The sequence below is a fragment of the Aphelocoma coerulescens genome, chromosome 4 (assembly GCF_041296385.1).
Source record: "Aphelocoma coerulescens isolate FSJ_1873_10779 chromosome 4, UR_Acoe_1.0, whole genome shotgun sequence".
Classification (NCBI taxonomy): Eukaryota; Metazoa; Chordata; class Aves; order Passeriformes; family Corvidae; genus Aphelocoma; species Aphelocoma coerulescens.
Window position 1 is genome coordinate 27176518 of NC_091017.1, and position 13834 is coordinate 27190351.

At 44.5% G+C, this 13834-nt stretch overlaps 1 long non-coding RNA gene across 1 annotated transcript; it reads right to left on the reverse strand.

Moving 5' to 3' along the window:
* Positions 1–941: 941 nt before the first annotated feature.
* Positions 942–3035, reverse strand: LOC138108994 (uncharacterized). Its single transcript, XR_011150189.1, has 6 exons — positions 2987–3035; positions 2575–2653; positions 2130–2247; positions 1936–2018; positions 1734–1810; positions 942–1135 (listed from the first exon to the last, which is right to left on the reverse strand). It is a non-coding gene; the product is annotated as an uncharacterized lncRNA (long non-coding RNA).
* Positions 3036–13834: the final 10799 nt, after the last annotated feature.

Below are 13834 nucleotides of genomic sequence, written 5' to 3' on the forward strand. Positions count from 1 at the left end.
GGGACTGTAGACATCTGCCTTCATCAGTGCCTGAACAATGGAAATGAGAAGTCACACAAAGACACTGAAGTTCTCCAGGAGCAGCTGTTACAGAGATGTACAGAGCACTAAGGCACAAGCCCTCTGACCACGTAAGGAAGATGGTTGTGGTCCTGAAAAACAGCTGGCCAACAAACCAGGTACTGTATGGGGCTGGGACCCAAGTTAATACAGGTTCTGAATTGCAGTTGGCTCCACTTTGTCTGGCTCAGGACACAGGCCCACACCCAACCACATCACCATGCCCTGGGAGAGTGCCCATTGACTAGCGTAGTGACAGTGGCTGATGCTCAGCAGCAAATAAAGCCCTCTCAGGGGCAAGCTTCCCATTAATCGTTTCTTTGAAACAATCAATCAATGCCCACTTCTTTCTAGGAGGGCTGCCATGAAATCCAGCAAAAGAGTAAGATGATTGCTCTCATGCTACCTTGTGTGACTCATGTGCCGGTTTGGCACTCAACAGAGAGAAAGGAGCACAGCAGTACAGGGAAGATAATTACTCTTTTGTGAGTCGGTGCCTGGTTTCAATGTGTTTAAGTGTTGTTTAAATGTCTAGTTCTTGGCCATTGTATTCAATCTTATTTTTATTAGGGTTTTAAAACTTTTACAGCATGGAAAAGTTTGTACCTCAATGGGAGCTTTCATGATGCAGTGAAAAATACAACCATAAAAGACAAAAGTACAGGTTGCTCCCTAGCATTTACCTAGAGTGCTTCTCCTGCCTCATTAATTGTATAAGCATTCAGGTTTAGAGAAATCATTGTGATTTATACTAAATCAGTAAAGCAAGCAAGCTAAAATGTAAACATGCCAAAGCCACCCTTCCACCATGCGCGTTGCTGCAAAGAGAAAACTGGTTGCTTGAGGAAGGGACAGCTGGCAAGGCCACCAGATCTGGGCTATTTTACTGACAAACATCTCACTGGACATGTACCAAGGGGAGCTGTGGGTAGGGATACGACCAAAAAAATGCTGTGGGCAGGAGTACCGCCACTCAGAGTCTGGGATGTGGATCCAGGTGTGCAATATCCTGTCTTGGGTGCGCTTTCTTCTTTCCGTAGTTTTCTTCCCCCCAACTTGATCAAGTGGTTCAAATCTGAGGAAGGAAAAAAGCCAGCCGGTTTTGCTTTGTGGGTTATGTTTCTATGGGATGCTGCTCCTTAAAGAGCACAGCTGCGTCGCTGCCAGGCAAACACACCCATCCACCAGGGCTCAAGTTTGTTCTCTATGGGTGGCCAGACTATATTCTCTAAAAAACATCCAAAAAAACCCCTAACCCCACAAAAAAAAAAAAAATATTAGCAACAGGCACGTAAGTACTTCCACATTTTCCTCTTGCTTGTTCTGCATAAACAGCAGAATTTTATTTTTCTCTCTGCCATGTGCATCTTTAACCAGCTGTTTATTATTCCTGTTTTAGAAAACATTGCTTGGAAAAAAAGAGGGTGCAAAGAGACTTTGTTTTTATTGATGGAGAAATACATTATCAGGTGTGGTTCACAGGGTTAGTCTCCCTGCTCCACCAAGAAGGACATTTCAAGACTTTGCAGATTTGTTTTCATATTTCCTTTGACCAAATAGGTCACTAAGATTGATACATATTGATGAGGTCCATCCAGCCCACTATCCACTATTCCCTGGAAAGGACAGCAATGAATCTTAGGAAATAAGAGCACACCTGTAAGAAATCCTACCTGTTCAACTTCCTCATATGTGGGTTGCTGTTCCTGTTACTGTTTGCTTCCAATGGGCAGTCAATTCAACACCACTTCTAAGCAGGGAAAGTAGATTTCAGAAATAAAATTGTTCAGCACTCTTGAGCACAGACTTCCTTCCTCTCCCCCTCAACCCTTTTTTACAAAAAAAAGCTCATCTTAAAAGGAGCAGGGTCTTTACCTTTCTTAGCTACAGGACACAGGTGGGTTCCTCTGCACCACAGGTCAGGAGTGCTGGGTAGCACCGAGAGGATCTGCAAAGAACTATCAAGACATCACAAGTCAGTTTTACTGAGTTTTGCTCTGCATTACTCTCTGATAATACCTATTTTCTCTATTTCTAAAAGCAGGATGGGATAACAATGCCATAATTACCTTGGAAGAGTATCAAAAAGCTTAATGAAGTAATATTTGTTAAGCACTGAAGGATCCTTGAGTACTGTGAGTGCTTCTGTGGCTTTACTTTGTCCAGTGGTGGTTGTTCACAAAAGTACTGAAATGAAGGGCAGAATTTAAAAATCACTATTTCCAAAGACCTCAGCATCCCCCAAACCCGCTTGTCTGAGCCTGCTCTGAGGTAGTTAATATTTGCCAGGTGTTGAAATGCTCAGACACATTTCTCCCCAAGGTATTTAGAACTGCAATCTGCAGAGGCAAATGGAAGGGATATACTAGGAAACACACTAGAGTTGTTCCTGTGATCTTGTGATTCTTTCCCTTAACATTTTTGCACAGTTTCAAACCAATGATTAACTCTGCATTTGCAAAATCAGGGCTATAAATGAGTGGGGGAACTTGCTAGATGTGTTCTTGCACTCACAGTTTGGGCTGAGCCAGCTCCTGTGTTGCTCCGGCGCTGATGCGGACTGGGAGTGCACAGGGCAGAAAGTGTGCTGTTACTACAAATAAAAGCCAGGAGAAACTTTAGCTGCAGAGAGACTAAAGACTGGGTCTTTTTACCTCCACAGTAATTGATCAACCAGATTAGGCAAGGCTGGAGTCAGCTGCCTGTGCAGTGGGCTGGCTGCTCACAGGGCACAGGCCTCCCCGAGGTGCAAGATACTCAGATGACATTCTGCAGGGTCCCTTCAAGACAAGCAAGAACAAGGATCCTCAGGGGGAAGAGGAGGGGACTTTTGCGAAACAATCTCTCCAACACAACCAAGAAAACACCCAAAATAAAACAACAACAACAACAACAACAACAAATCAGGCAGGACAATAAGACCTACCGCAGATCTTGAAATGGTGGTGGCTGTGGTGGATCACCATGGGTGGAAGTGGGGGGAAGCCTCCAGGGGCAGCAGGGCATTGAGCCAGGGGTGTGGCATGGTGGGTGGGGGGTAACAGGAGTCAGCAGAGCAGAAAGCTGAAAGCCCATCCACCATGGGTTTAACCACCATGAGTGGTTTACACCTCTGTTGATGCTGACTGTGGTGGCCTTGCAGCCTCCAGGATGCTGAGCACCACAGTGGGGTGACACACACAGTGTGTCACCAGGGCACCATGGTTTGCTCACCAGCTGATCTCAGCTCTCAGCAGGTGCTAAATATGGGGAGCAGCAGTATGCATGATAAAGCTCAGTGTTTTTCCACTTGTGTTCAGCCACACTGGAGCTCAGCTTCTGTGTTAGGCCCCTGCATGCAATGGGTGGTACTCAAATAAAATTGCTCACAGGAGAAAATTCTACTAGGTGAGGGTAAGAGTGGCAGAATGAGGTTCTTAACAATCTTGATAGAGTCTGTAAGCAGTCTAAAGAGAAGCCTAATTCAGATGCCTCGGTATGCAGCCTTTTTGATTACACCCACAAACCACCCACAACCTCCAAATTGCTATTCTTTAGAAACACCCTGCAGCATTTTCTGGTTTCCAATATACAGCAGTGCTCTAGGCTTAGCTGCTGGATTTGTGCATGCACATGCAAAAATAACTAATGGAGAGCTTGATCAGACAGCAGGATCTTTTCTCAAATGGCACATTTTAGTAATAAAGGAAATGTATTCTGTTATCCTGCTAGCATGGAATAATGAAACCATAGCTTTCCCTTCCCAGCTTTTTTCCCCTTCCTCTCCTTTGAGTCTTGCAAGGCAGAAATGATCCTTGGCTTGTAGGCTGCAGCAGCCCACAGGAGCTTTAAGAATAGTGTCAGAAACCCACAAAGCCACACTGTTAATTGGGGACTGGATCATTGGTGACATGTTGGAGAGCCGTGCTGTCATTCCAAAGCAGCAAGATACCCTGCAGGTGCCAAAGCCTGACATTTCTGTGCAGAGGGAGAAGGGTCCCATGCTGCTGAGACATGTTAGTTTGGCAGCTTTGTCAAGCACACCATAGTCTGGGAGATCAAATCCTTCTTCCTGCAGGTCCATGCCCATAATCTCTGTCCCTCCACACCTCTGAGAGGTGGAGCTGTCACAAGGAGCAGTGAACATGTTGTTTCCATGTTTTCCTTGCAAGACATGCGTGCTGTTATTCAAATCCCTGTCTTGACACTGCTGCCTGTGTTGCCCAGCTGCTGTAACTCCCAGAGCAGAAGGCTAAAGGAAAACAAGATGAGGCTGATATTTAGGCTGCCCTGTGAATTTCTGGTTTGTTTCTTGGGCACCTGGGGTTTTGTTTTAATTTGCAATCTCAATTTAAAACACAGGACCATGGGTGATTGAAGGGGAAAAAGAAAACGGCAACTTATTTTCTTCCCTTTCTTGCCATTCAGTGTGATGTAAGAACAAAGTCTTCCCAGAGAGCTTCTGTAATCATAAATAAATCTAAAAGGGACAAGAAAATAAAAGTCCCGCTCCTCCTAACACTCTTGGCTTTTAAATACATTTAAAAAATATTTCAGTGTTCTTCTCATGTTCTTATTAATTTCAGACCTCCATATTACCTCTTGTAACCCCCATCCACACACAGACCTAATAAGGCAGAAGACTCCAGAATCTGCAAAGCATTAAAACCCTTGGGATATCAGAGGTAGAGAAGCATTGCTGGTAGGGAGTTGGCTTACGTTGTCATGTCAGAAGCAACTGGGTAGGTATAACTACACATTTATTGGCCTTTTCATCAAAGGAAACTGATAGCAGGAAATGCAACTTGTACTCTGTAATGCAAACTCATCAACACAAGAGCACAGGAAGCTCATCGACTTAAGCTAACTCTCAAATGAAGTTCCCTCCAAGGCTGCCCCTCAGACTTCTGCCTCCTTGGTTCCCAGCTCTTCAAAAAGAGCATCCCCTGACAGCCCTGTGGCAAGAGAAAATCCCATCCATCATCTCACAGAGTTTTTCCAGTGCAACTCATGCCTACATGTATAAGTCAGTTTCTTGCCTTGCTAATGATTCTATAAGCGATCTCAGAGGCCAGCTGCCAGAAGCTGATGTCTCTGCAAAGTGAGAATTGTTTGGAGTATGCAGGAAGGTACTGTGTTCTCCTAGCAACCGAAGTTGTAAAATAATGTAATCATATCCAAGATAATGTGATAAAAGATTATACGATGCTTGTATCGGGTTGTTATGGCAACTGAAATAAGCTTAAATGCATGTATCCAGCATTTCAAACAAATAATGTAATTGTCTGCAAAATTACCTTCCTAATTAACCCCATTCAGTTTGCCATCATCTCCATTCATATATGCCTACTACGGGGCTGTTGTTAAACCTTACTTTCATAGAATCATAGAATGGTTTGGGTTGACAGACACCTTAAAGATCATCTAGTTCCAACCTCTTATGCCTTTGCCAGTGATACCTTTCACTAGACCAGGTTGCTCAGAGCTCCATCCAGCCTGGCTTGAAGACCTCCAGGGATGAGGCATCCACAGCTTCTCTGGGCAGCCCGTTCCAGTGCCCCACCACCCTCACAAGTAAAGAATTTTTTTCTTATACTTAATTGAAACCTACTCTTTTCTAGTTTGAATCCATTCACTACAGGCTGTCACTACAGGCTCCTGTAAAAAGACCCTCTCCATCTTTCTCATGATCTGTCCAGCCTCTCACCCACCAGCATCCCAGTTCCTTCTGGGCAGGGCTGCTCTTGATCTGTTCATTCCCAGCCTGTGTTGATACCAGGGGTTGCCCTGACCCAGGTGCAGCACCTTGCACTTGGTCTTGTTAAACATCAGGAGATTCTCATGGGCCCACTGCTTAACCTTGTCCAGGTCCCTCTGGATGGCATCCCATCCTTTGGGTGTGTCAGCAGCACCTCTCATCTTGGTGTCATCTGTGGATTTGCTGAGGGTGCACTCAATCCCCCTGTCTATGCCATTAATGAAGATATTAAATAACACTGGTCCCACTACAGACACCTGACACCTGTCACTGACATCCACTGACTACTCAGAGCCGTTGACCACTGCCCTCTTGATGTGACCATCCAACCACTTTTGTATCCATCTAACAGTACACTCATAAAATCCATCTCTCTCCAATTTAGAGAGAAAGGTGTTCTATGGGACCCTGTCAAAGGCTTTACAGAAGTTCAGATAAATGGCATCAGCAACCCTCCTCTTGTCCACTGATACAGTCACTCAGTAGAAGACCACTGGGTTGATCAGGTAGGACTTTCCCTTGGTGAATTGTGCTGGCTGTCCCAAATCACCTCCCTGTTTCCCATGTACTTTAGCATACCTTCTAGAAGGATCTGTTCCATGGTCTTCCCAGACACAGAGGTGAGGCTGACAGGCCGGTAGTTCCTAGGGTCCTCCTTTTTACCCTTTTAAAAGATGGGTACAGTGTTTCCCTTTTTCCAGTCACCACGGACTTCACCTGTCTGCCATGACTTTTCAAATATCATGGAGAGTGGCTTGGCAACTACGTCAGCCATTCCCTCAGGACTCTGAGATGCATCTCATCAGATCCCATAGACTTAAGTACATTCAGGTTCCTCAGATTGTCACGAACCAGATCTTTATTTACAGTGGGATGGACCGTGCTCCCCAGTTCCTGTCCTGCTGTCCATCCACTAGAGAGGTGTGGGAAGAGAGCTTGCCATTGAAGACTGAGGCAAAAATTTCTTGAGTACCTCAGCCTTCTCCTCATCCATCTTAATAATTTTTCCAGCATTGTTTGCTTGGGGGGGAGTGGGGAACATTACACCTTTTCTGACCATTTTCAGGGCCTTTTCCCTGCCTCTGCCCAACCTTGTTTCTATTTTGTTTGCAACCTTCTTTTTTTGACCCTGCTGACAAAATTTATTTAATCCCTGCACGTTTGAGTCAACAGCTATTTGCATTTCAGTGCATCATCTAATATGGGCTTATTTTATTTTCCTTTCTAAACAACTTCGTTGCTCAGGGAAATGTCCTTAGGTGGTAGGATTTACTTCACTCCTCCCTGTCCCTGTGTCTTGATGAATAACCAAAACAGAACTTCCAAGAAGTGAAAATACCAAGCCAAAGCCTAAGTGAAGATGACCCATCATCTCAGCCAGGCTGACAGCAGCCAGGAAAAGAAAGACATCCAAGAGAGGACATGCTGCAGCTTCATCCACGCTGGCAGAATCTGGCATCCTCTCCTAGATTTCAGTTTCCCCTACCAAAATAGTAACTAATTTCTCAAGAAAAATCAATTGCCTTGCTCCAAAATTTCCAGTTCTTATCACAAGATGCACTTTTAAAAAACATGTTCCAAGTCTTTTGATTCCTTCTCTTTGAGACTGCATAAAAGTCTAATTTCCACAGAGTGCCATTCTGAAATCAACCTATCTTCTGTAATAGTCCCAGTGGGCTGATGTGGGGAGATAATTGTTTTCTGGATCAGAGTTTTAGTCTATGGTTCATTCCTGAGCTGTGGTTTTTAAAGTGACTCTAAAAGATACAATATTTAAACTGATACCACTGTCAAAATTTTGAGGTTTTTGCGTTTTCTCTCTTTCCCACCTCCCCAACCTTGCTGCACATGGTGACAGTGATGATGGGTGGAGGCTGGGTCTTGTGCCACAGCTGTGGTAGGAGGGTACAAACTGCCCTGCGAGCCCACTGGAGCTGTGCCCTCCACAGGCTGCTCCTGCTAAAGATGCCAATGCAGCTCAGCCGGAGGCAGCTGCACAGGTGCAGTAGGAACAGCCCTTTCCCCCCACCCCGAGCCCGACGCAGAGGAAGGTGGTGAATGATCTTTTCCCTCTGTTCTTCCATTACCTGCCTTTGTGCTGACAGCACAACCTGCGCTCCAGGTGCTTCCCCTGCACTTCGTTGTTTCTAACCTGCTAACCACTTACCTGAAGCAGCACTAATGTACCAGCGAAAGCTTTGTCACTTTCAATACCTCAAAGAGGAAAAAAAACCATAAAAAAACAAAACAGCAGTAAAGAAGGTGGAAAGAAGGAAACAAGGTTGATGAATAACCTCAGCTGCCCCTGCAGAAGTGTATCAGACAGGCACCACCTGCCCGGCCAGTGCTGTGCCCGCCCGCCAGGAGAGCCCAGCTACACTCCCAAACATAACCTGCTCTCTGCACCTACCTTCCCGTCTGCTGGAATATTTGGGGCAAACACCCTGTGCTTCATGGGCTGGCTCCAGGCTCTTCCCCATGTGATTGCAGTATCAGCCAAAAGCAAAGATAACCCAGCCCAGCAGGTGCTATGTGGAAACCAGCCTTGGTAATGGGCTAAGCTTAAAAGCATCAGAGCCATTTGCCACTTGAACCTGACATGCTGCTTGGTTTTTAGCCCTACCAGCAGGTTCATTTCTGGGTGTTGGGGTTTTAGGAGTTCTCCTAGTTTTTCTTCTGTTAAAGGAATTCCCCCCCAATACTTTTGCTAGGAGGACAAATCACTTGGTACTTAAGGAAAACAAAAGAGCTACCCATTAGAGGTGGGGTGCACCTGGCTACTCTTTTGTTTCACCTGGGTGTGTGGGCAGTTCGGTCCCTGAACGCCGGAGAGGGAAGCTGTTTTTCGTCGGCTGATTTTTTCCTTCTGCGGAGAAAGACCCCAGGATCCCTGGCCCACCTTATCTTCCCTGCTGGAGGCCGGGCCGTGGCCACCCTGCCCTGCCGCTGCTTCGAGCCTTCGCTGCGTTGTAGCCCTGCTCGCCTTGCCTGCCCCAACCTCTGGGGGGTTCTCCGTTTGGATACACCTCGTCTGCCATCCGGGATTTGTGCTCATCTCTGCTGCTCCAGCCTGCCGTTCCAGCCTGCCGTTCCTGAGGGTCCGGCCAGACACCGGGATCAGCTGCCCAGGGGTTTGTGAAGCCTTTGTCCCATCCCTTCCCGGGATCCCAGGGCACCGGTGCCGCGTGCTCCCCGAGCTCGCTCCGGAGCGCCCCCTGCAGCCGCGGGGGAACCATCGCACCTGCCCTGCTCACCGGGAGCCGCCAGCGCCCCTGCCGGCTGCGAGCGGAACTGCACCCGAGGGGAAAGGGCCTGACGGACGAGAAGGCCGGGACTGGGTTTGGGATTGTTTGCTGTTACTGCCAGAGTTATTGTTGTTTGTTTGACTGGTTATACACATATGGATATATAATAGTAAAGAACTGTTATTCCTATTTCCTACATCTTTGCCTAAAAGCCCTTGATTTCAAAATTATAATAACTCGGAGGGAAGGGGGTTGCATCTGCCATTCCAAGGGAGGCTTCTGCCTTCCTTAGCAGACACCTGTCTTTCAAACCAAGACACTAGGCTGCAGAAAATTCCCCAGAGGGCATATGCAAAAGGAGGGAAACAAACTTGATGAAAATATAATTTATCTAGCTTTTATTTCTTCTTTTTTGCACGATAATGAAAACAAGACAGGTAATGTCCTCTCTGTAAAGGCACAAGTAGCTCTTTGGATGCACTAAAAATGCTTTTTGAAATAGTAACATAAGGGCTTTTAAAATAGTATCCTCTATAACCAAATTACAGTAGCATCATGTGTAATATTCCTTACATTTACTGATAACTTCCCAGCTTCCAGTTCTTCTTGGGAATGGGAACTAGATTAATTTAACTTTGATACTGCACTAAGACCCAGGGAAATGCCTGACTGAGTGACATTGTGTACATCATACATTTCACACCAACCGCACCATCCTTCTGCACTTGCAGTTGCTACCAGTTAATGCTGGGCTCCAATACCTTTCCTCCATCTGAGCATGATCCAAAGAGCCACCCCATTGGATTCAACAGGAGCAGCCAATACACGATGGGAATTCTGAAAGACATAAACTCTATTGCAAGGTAGGCACTACACCACACAGGTGCCTGTTTTGAAACCACAAACCAGGAGCTCTAATTCCCTGAGCACTTGCTGAAGGACAGCTACATACAGTATGTGCAGCAGGATCACATTTTATTATTTTATAACTTGCTCAAGTGCCTCCAAACAGTTAGGCTTAGGATTCATATTTATTAGGAATTTACCTAAAGGGGGATATCTAGACATGAATTTAATCTTTTCATAGGTCTGTTTTGCAGACAAGAAAATATCAAAAATCAGCCCATCATTTTGTTTGCTCACATATAAACACTTAAGTGAAAAAAAGGAAGAAGATCTGTTATTTTTGCCTCCTTAGAGCTAAAAAACTTCATTTGAAACTCCAGCATCTCTGAGAACTTGATAATAATCCTAGTGGTGATATGTAAAGGGTTGGAGGAGTTTCATACAAAATGCTCTTACTTTAGCTAGTAATTTCTGTGAGGCTCTTTGCGTGGCTTCATCAGAATGAGTTATGCCAGCTTTAGGAGAGTGGATCACTTATAAAGCTCATATAAATGATGTATTCAGAGAGCGTTTTGTTCCAGCTGATAAGCATTAATTGCATGCAAAATGGCATACAGCAACTAATCACACCTCTTTCTTGCAAGGTAGTAATGGCCATTTGGGTAGGAAGCCCATCGTTTTGGATATTTGTAAGCTAGTCTTACAAGCATTTTAAGATCTTTAAGAAATGAGCAAGGTAAAATTTGTCCAATTGTTATAAATTAATAAAAGATGCAAATCTAGCCATCTGCATGAAGAAAATGGGAAGGTAGGAAAGGCTGTTTCTAATCCAAATCCCCATGCTGACTCCCTCTGCAGCAGCGAGGAAATTATTTTCTCTGCTCTCAGCCCCAGCTTTCCCCCTCAAGCGCTAGTGCTAATTATACCTGCCTCACTGAGGTTTTGTAACAAACAGCCTGTGTGTGAAAACTACTTTGATGCAAACAAGCTCCAAGTTTTAGTAATAAACATATGGTGAATGACATTTTGCCTGGATTTACGCACTGGAAGAGTTTATTTAAATCAGATTTGGAAACTGATAGCGAGTCGGAGAAACACTGCACCATTTCTCAATCAATAAATAAATACTTGCTTGTACCCTTTGCTCTAAATGCATGGCAACCTGGCTCTGCGCCAGGCATGAGACAGACGGTGTGCTCGGAGTTTTTGCCCTTATCTTCATTTTTGTGGAGCTCATCATCCTCTCTTCCAATGCTTGGTTTAAGGGCAGAGGGGGGAAGGTGGGAAGGTGGTGGGACCATCCAGGGCAGTGTTCCAGCACCCGTGAGGCAAATCTGAAATGATTTTCATATTAAGGCTCTCAATTACTCCTTCTCAGGTAAGTGTTTCCATATGGACAATTGTATGACAAGTAGGACAGAGTGGTTTCTGCATCCTTCAACTGCAGCTGCTGATAATTTTTGTAGAACAGGACGGATTCCTTCACTTCAAACCCAAATTAATTTTCTAAGATATGTGCATCTTCTCCTCTCCCTCCCCCCCCCAGTCTTAAATTACCAATACCACAATTCCACTGGGGAACTGGGAAAATTAGGGTATAAAAATGTTTAATTTTTTTAATAGTTTTAATTACCATGTATTTTTAAAACCCTGTGATTTCTCACATCGCTGTGGGATAGCTATTCTAATTTGAGTTGTGACAATGTACGTGGGTATGGAATTAAATTTAAATCTGCCATGGTTACTAACAGCTATTGTTACCACCCTGCACAGGATAACCCTGATGTTTTGCTCTGGGGCCTCCCTTTCCATGGCCATTTTCCACTCTCAAGATTTAAAAGGGATCTCAGTGCCTGAACCTCACCAGTTCTAGCCAGGCTCTAGAAACCACAGTCACTTACATATCACCCTGGGACTTGTACATCTGGCCATGGGACTGCTCTTGATGATGACGAGATGACAAGAGATCTTGATGAGAAGACAAGATCAGAGTGCCCAACTGAGCCACACTGTGGGCCTTTTTGACATTTTTCTTCTGTGCCTGCTTCTTCGGTCCTGTTATCTGAGGTTTGAGACCCACAGACATGAGAGATGGGGTTTGGAGTTACTCAGGATGGGGCATGTCCTGGAGAACAGTTCTACCAGATAAGAGAAGGGGAAATAAACCACCAGTGGCGTTCATCACAGAGGCCCCTCTCTGGATTTTGTAAGTCTCAGACAAGGAAGGGCTTTAGGGTAGTTTACCCAGTGTGGCAAAATTTGAAAGCCCCAGTGATTGCAGAAGGGATCTGAGGGTACCAAAGGTCTGGGTGGTAGAAGTAGAAAGATCTCCCTTGAGAAAAGTCATGCTGGCAAAACAGCCTTGCTCCTTGCAGCCTAAAAACACTTGGAAGAACAACCAAACAGCTTTCCTTCAGTAAACACAATGATCACATTTCCTTGCCTCCTTTTTTAGTCTGATCTTAACATTTATGAATGCACCCAAGACTACGGGAGCAATTGGGATCATCCCAAAGCACAGACCAGGGAGTCCCACCCACAGCATGCACAAGTGTCCTGGCTTTTGTGCAGGCAGCTGAGTAGCCTGTCTATGCAAAGAAGACTAACAAGTAAAAATAAAAGCCAAACAACAAGAAAAGTGGCAAAACAACAGAATAAATTACTATGTAATATGAACATTTTAATAAACAACAGGGATAATGATTTTTAAATTATCACTTCATAGCTGATGTATTTCTGCATTAGAGGCAGCATTTCATAATCTATATGAATTGTGCTGCTTTACAGATGTTACCTTTTATAATTCCCATTGAAAAACTAAAATGCTGATCCAGATGACACAGCTGGTTAACATAAGTATTGTATTTTCAGATTTCCAAGAAAACTGTCAGGATGACTTGAAAAAAATATTTGGTTTATTATTTATAAGAAATGCTAGCTTTCCAATGCCAGCTAATTCACTTAAGATGCTATACCAGTGTGCTAGGTTCAGCTGAGCAAGGGATTTCCAGCTTTGCACAATTATGGCTTTGGCAGCTAATACTGCTTGCAGCTGAGGTTTTTTCCCTTTGGTTTTTGTTGTTTTTTGTTTTTTGTTTTTTGTTTTTTTTTTCCATGCAAGTTGACTAAATCCCTGAGTTTCTTCATATGCCCTAGAATATAAATCTGCTGGTTTCAAGGCAAATTCGTTTCATTTTAAATCACGTTAATTTGCTTTTGAGGGTAAACCAATGATTATTTAACTGCTTGGAAATTCTCAGATCACACTTCTGGATGTGTGTGTGTGTTGTCTGTCCTGCATGTTGAGACCTGTGGGACCAGAAGATCAGTAACAGAAGGATAGGCACGAGAATGGGGAAGAGATGATGGGGTTTGCAGTGCATATGACTGCATGGAAACTTTTCAAACCAGGTCCTGTAGTGGCACAGCTGAGGTGAGGGCAACTCAAATGAGAAAAAGCAGGCCTGGAAAATGAGAAGTGACATTTTTTTGTGTCACACTGCAGAAGGGTGAGCCTTGAGTGCATTTTTAATACCTAGTGGAAGACGAGTAATTAGTAACAACATTAATGATCGTAAGCATTGGTAGTTTCAGCCCTCCAAGATTTTATGATATTGAAAGAATAACTGTACGTGTCAAAGGCTGGAGGGATTTGAACTCCTTGCTCTTCCACTGAAAAGCACAAATACTGACTTCCATTTCTCTGCTCCAACACCTTTCTTCTCTGAAAAGACAAAGGCTGATGGAGGAGCAATGATTGAATACTCCCAGTGCTCTGCCTTCTGAAGATTAAAAGAAAAAGAAAATACCTTCATTTTCAAAAGCAGGATGAGGGTTTTTTTCTCTCTTCATATTCCATTCATTGCATGGCAGTGAGAAACTTCACTTTTGGCTTCACTTTGGGCTGTCAGGGCAGCAGCACCACCGTCTCCAGGAGGGCTCTCGT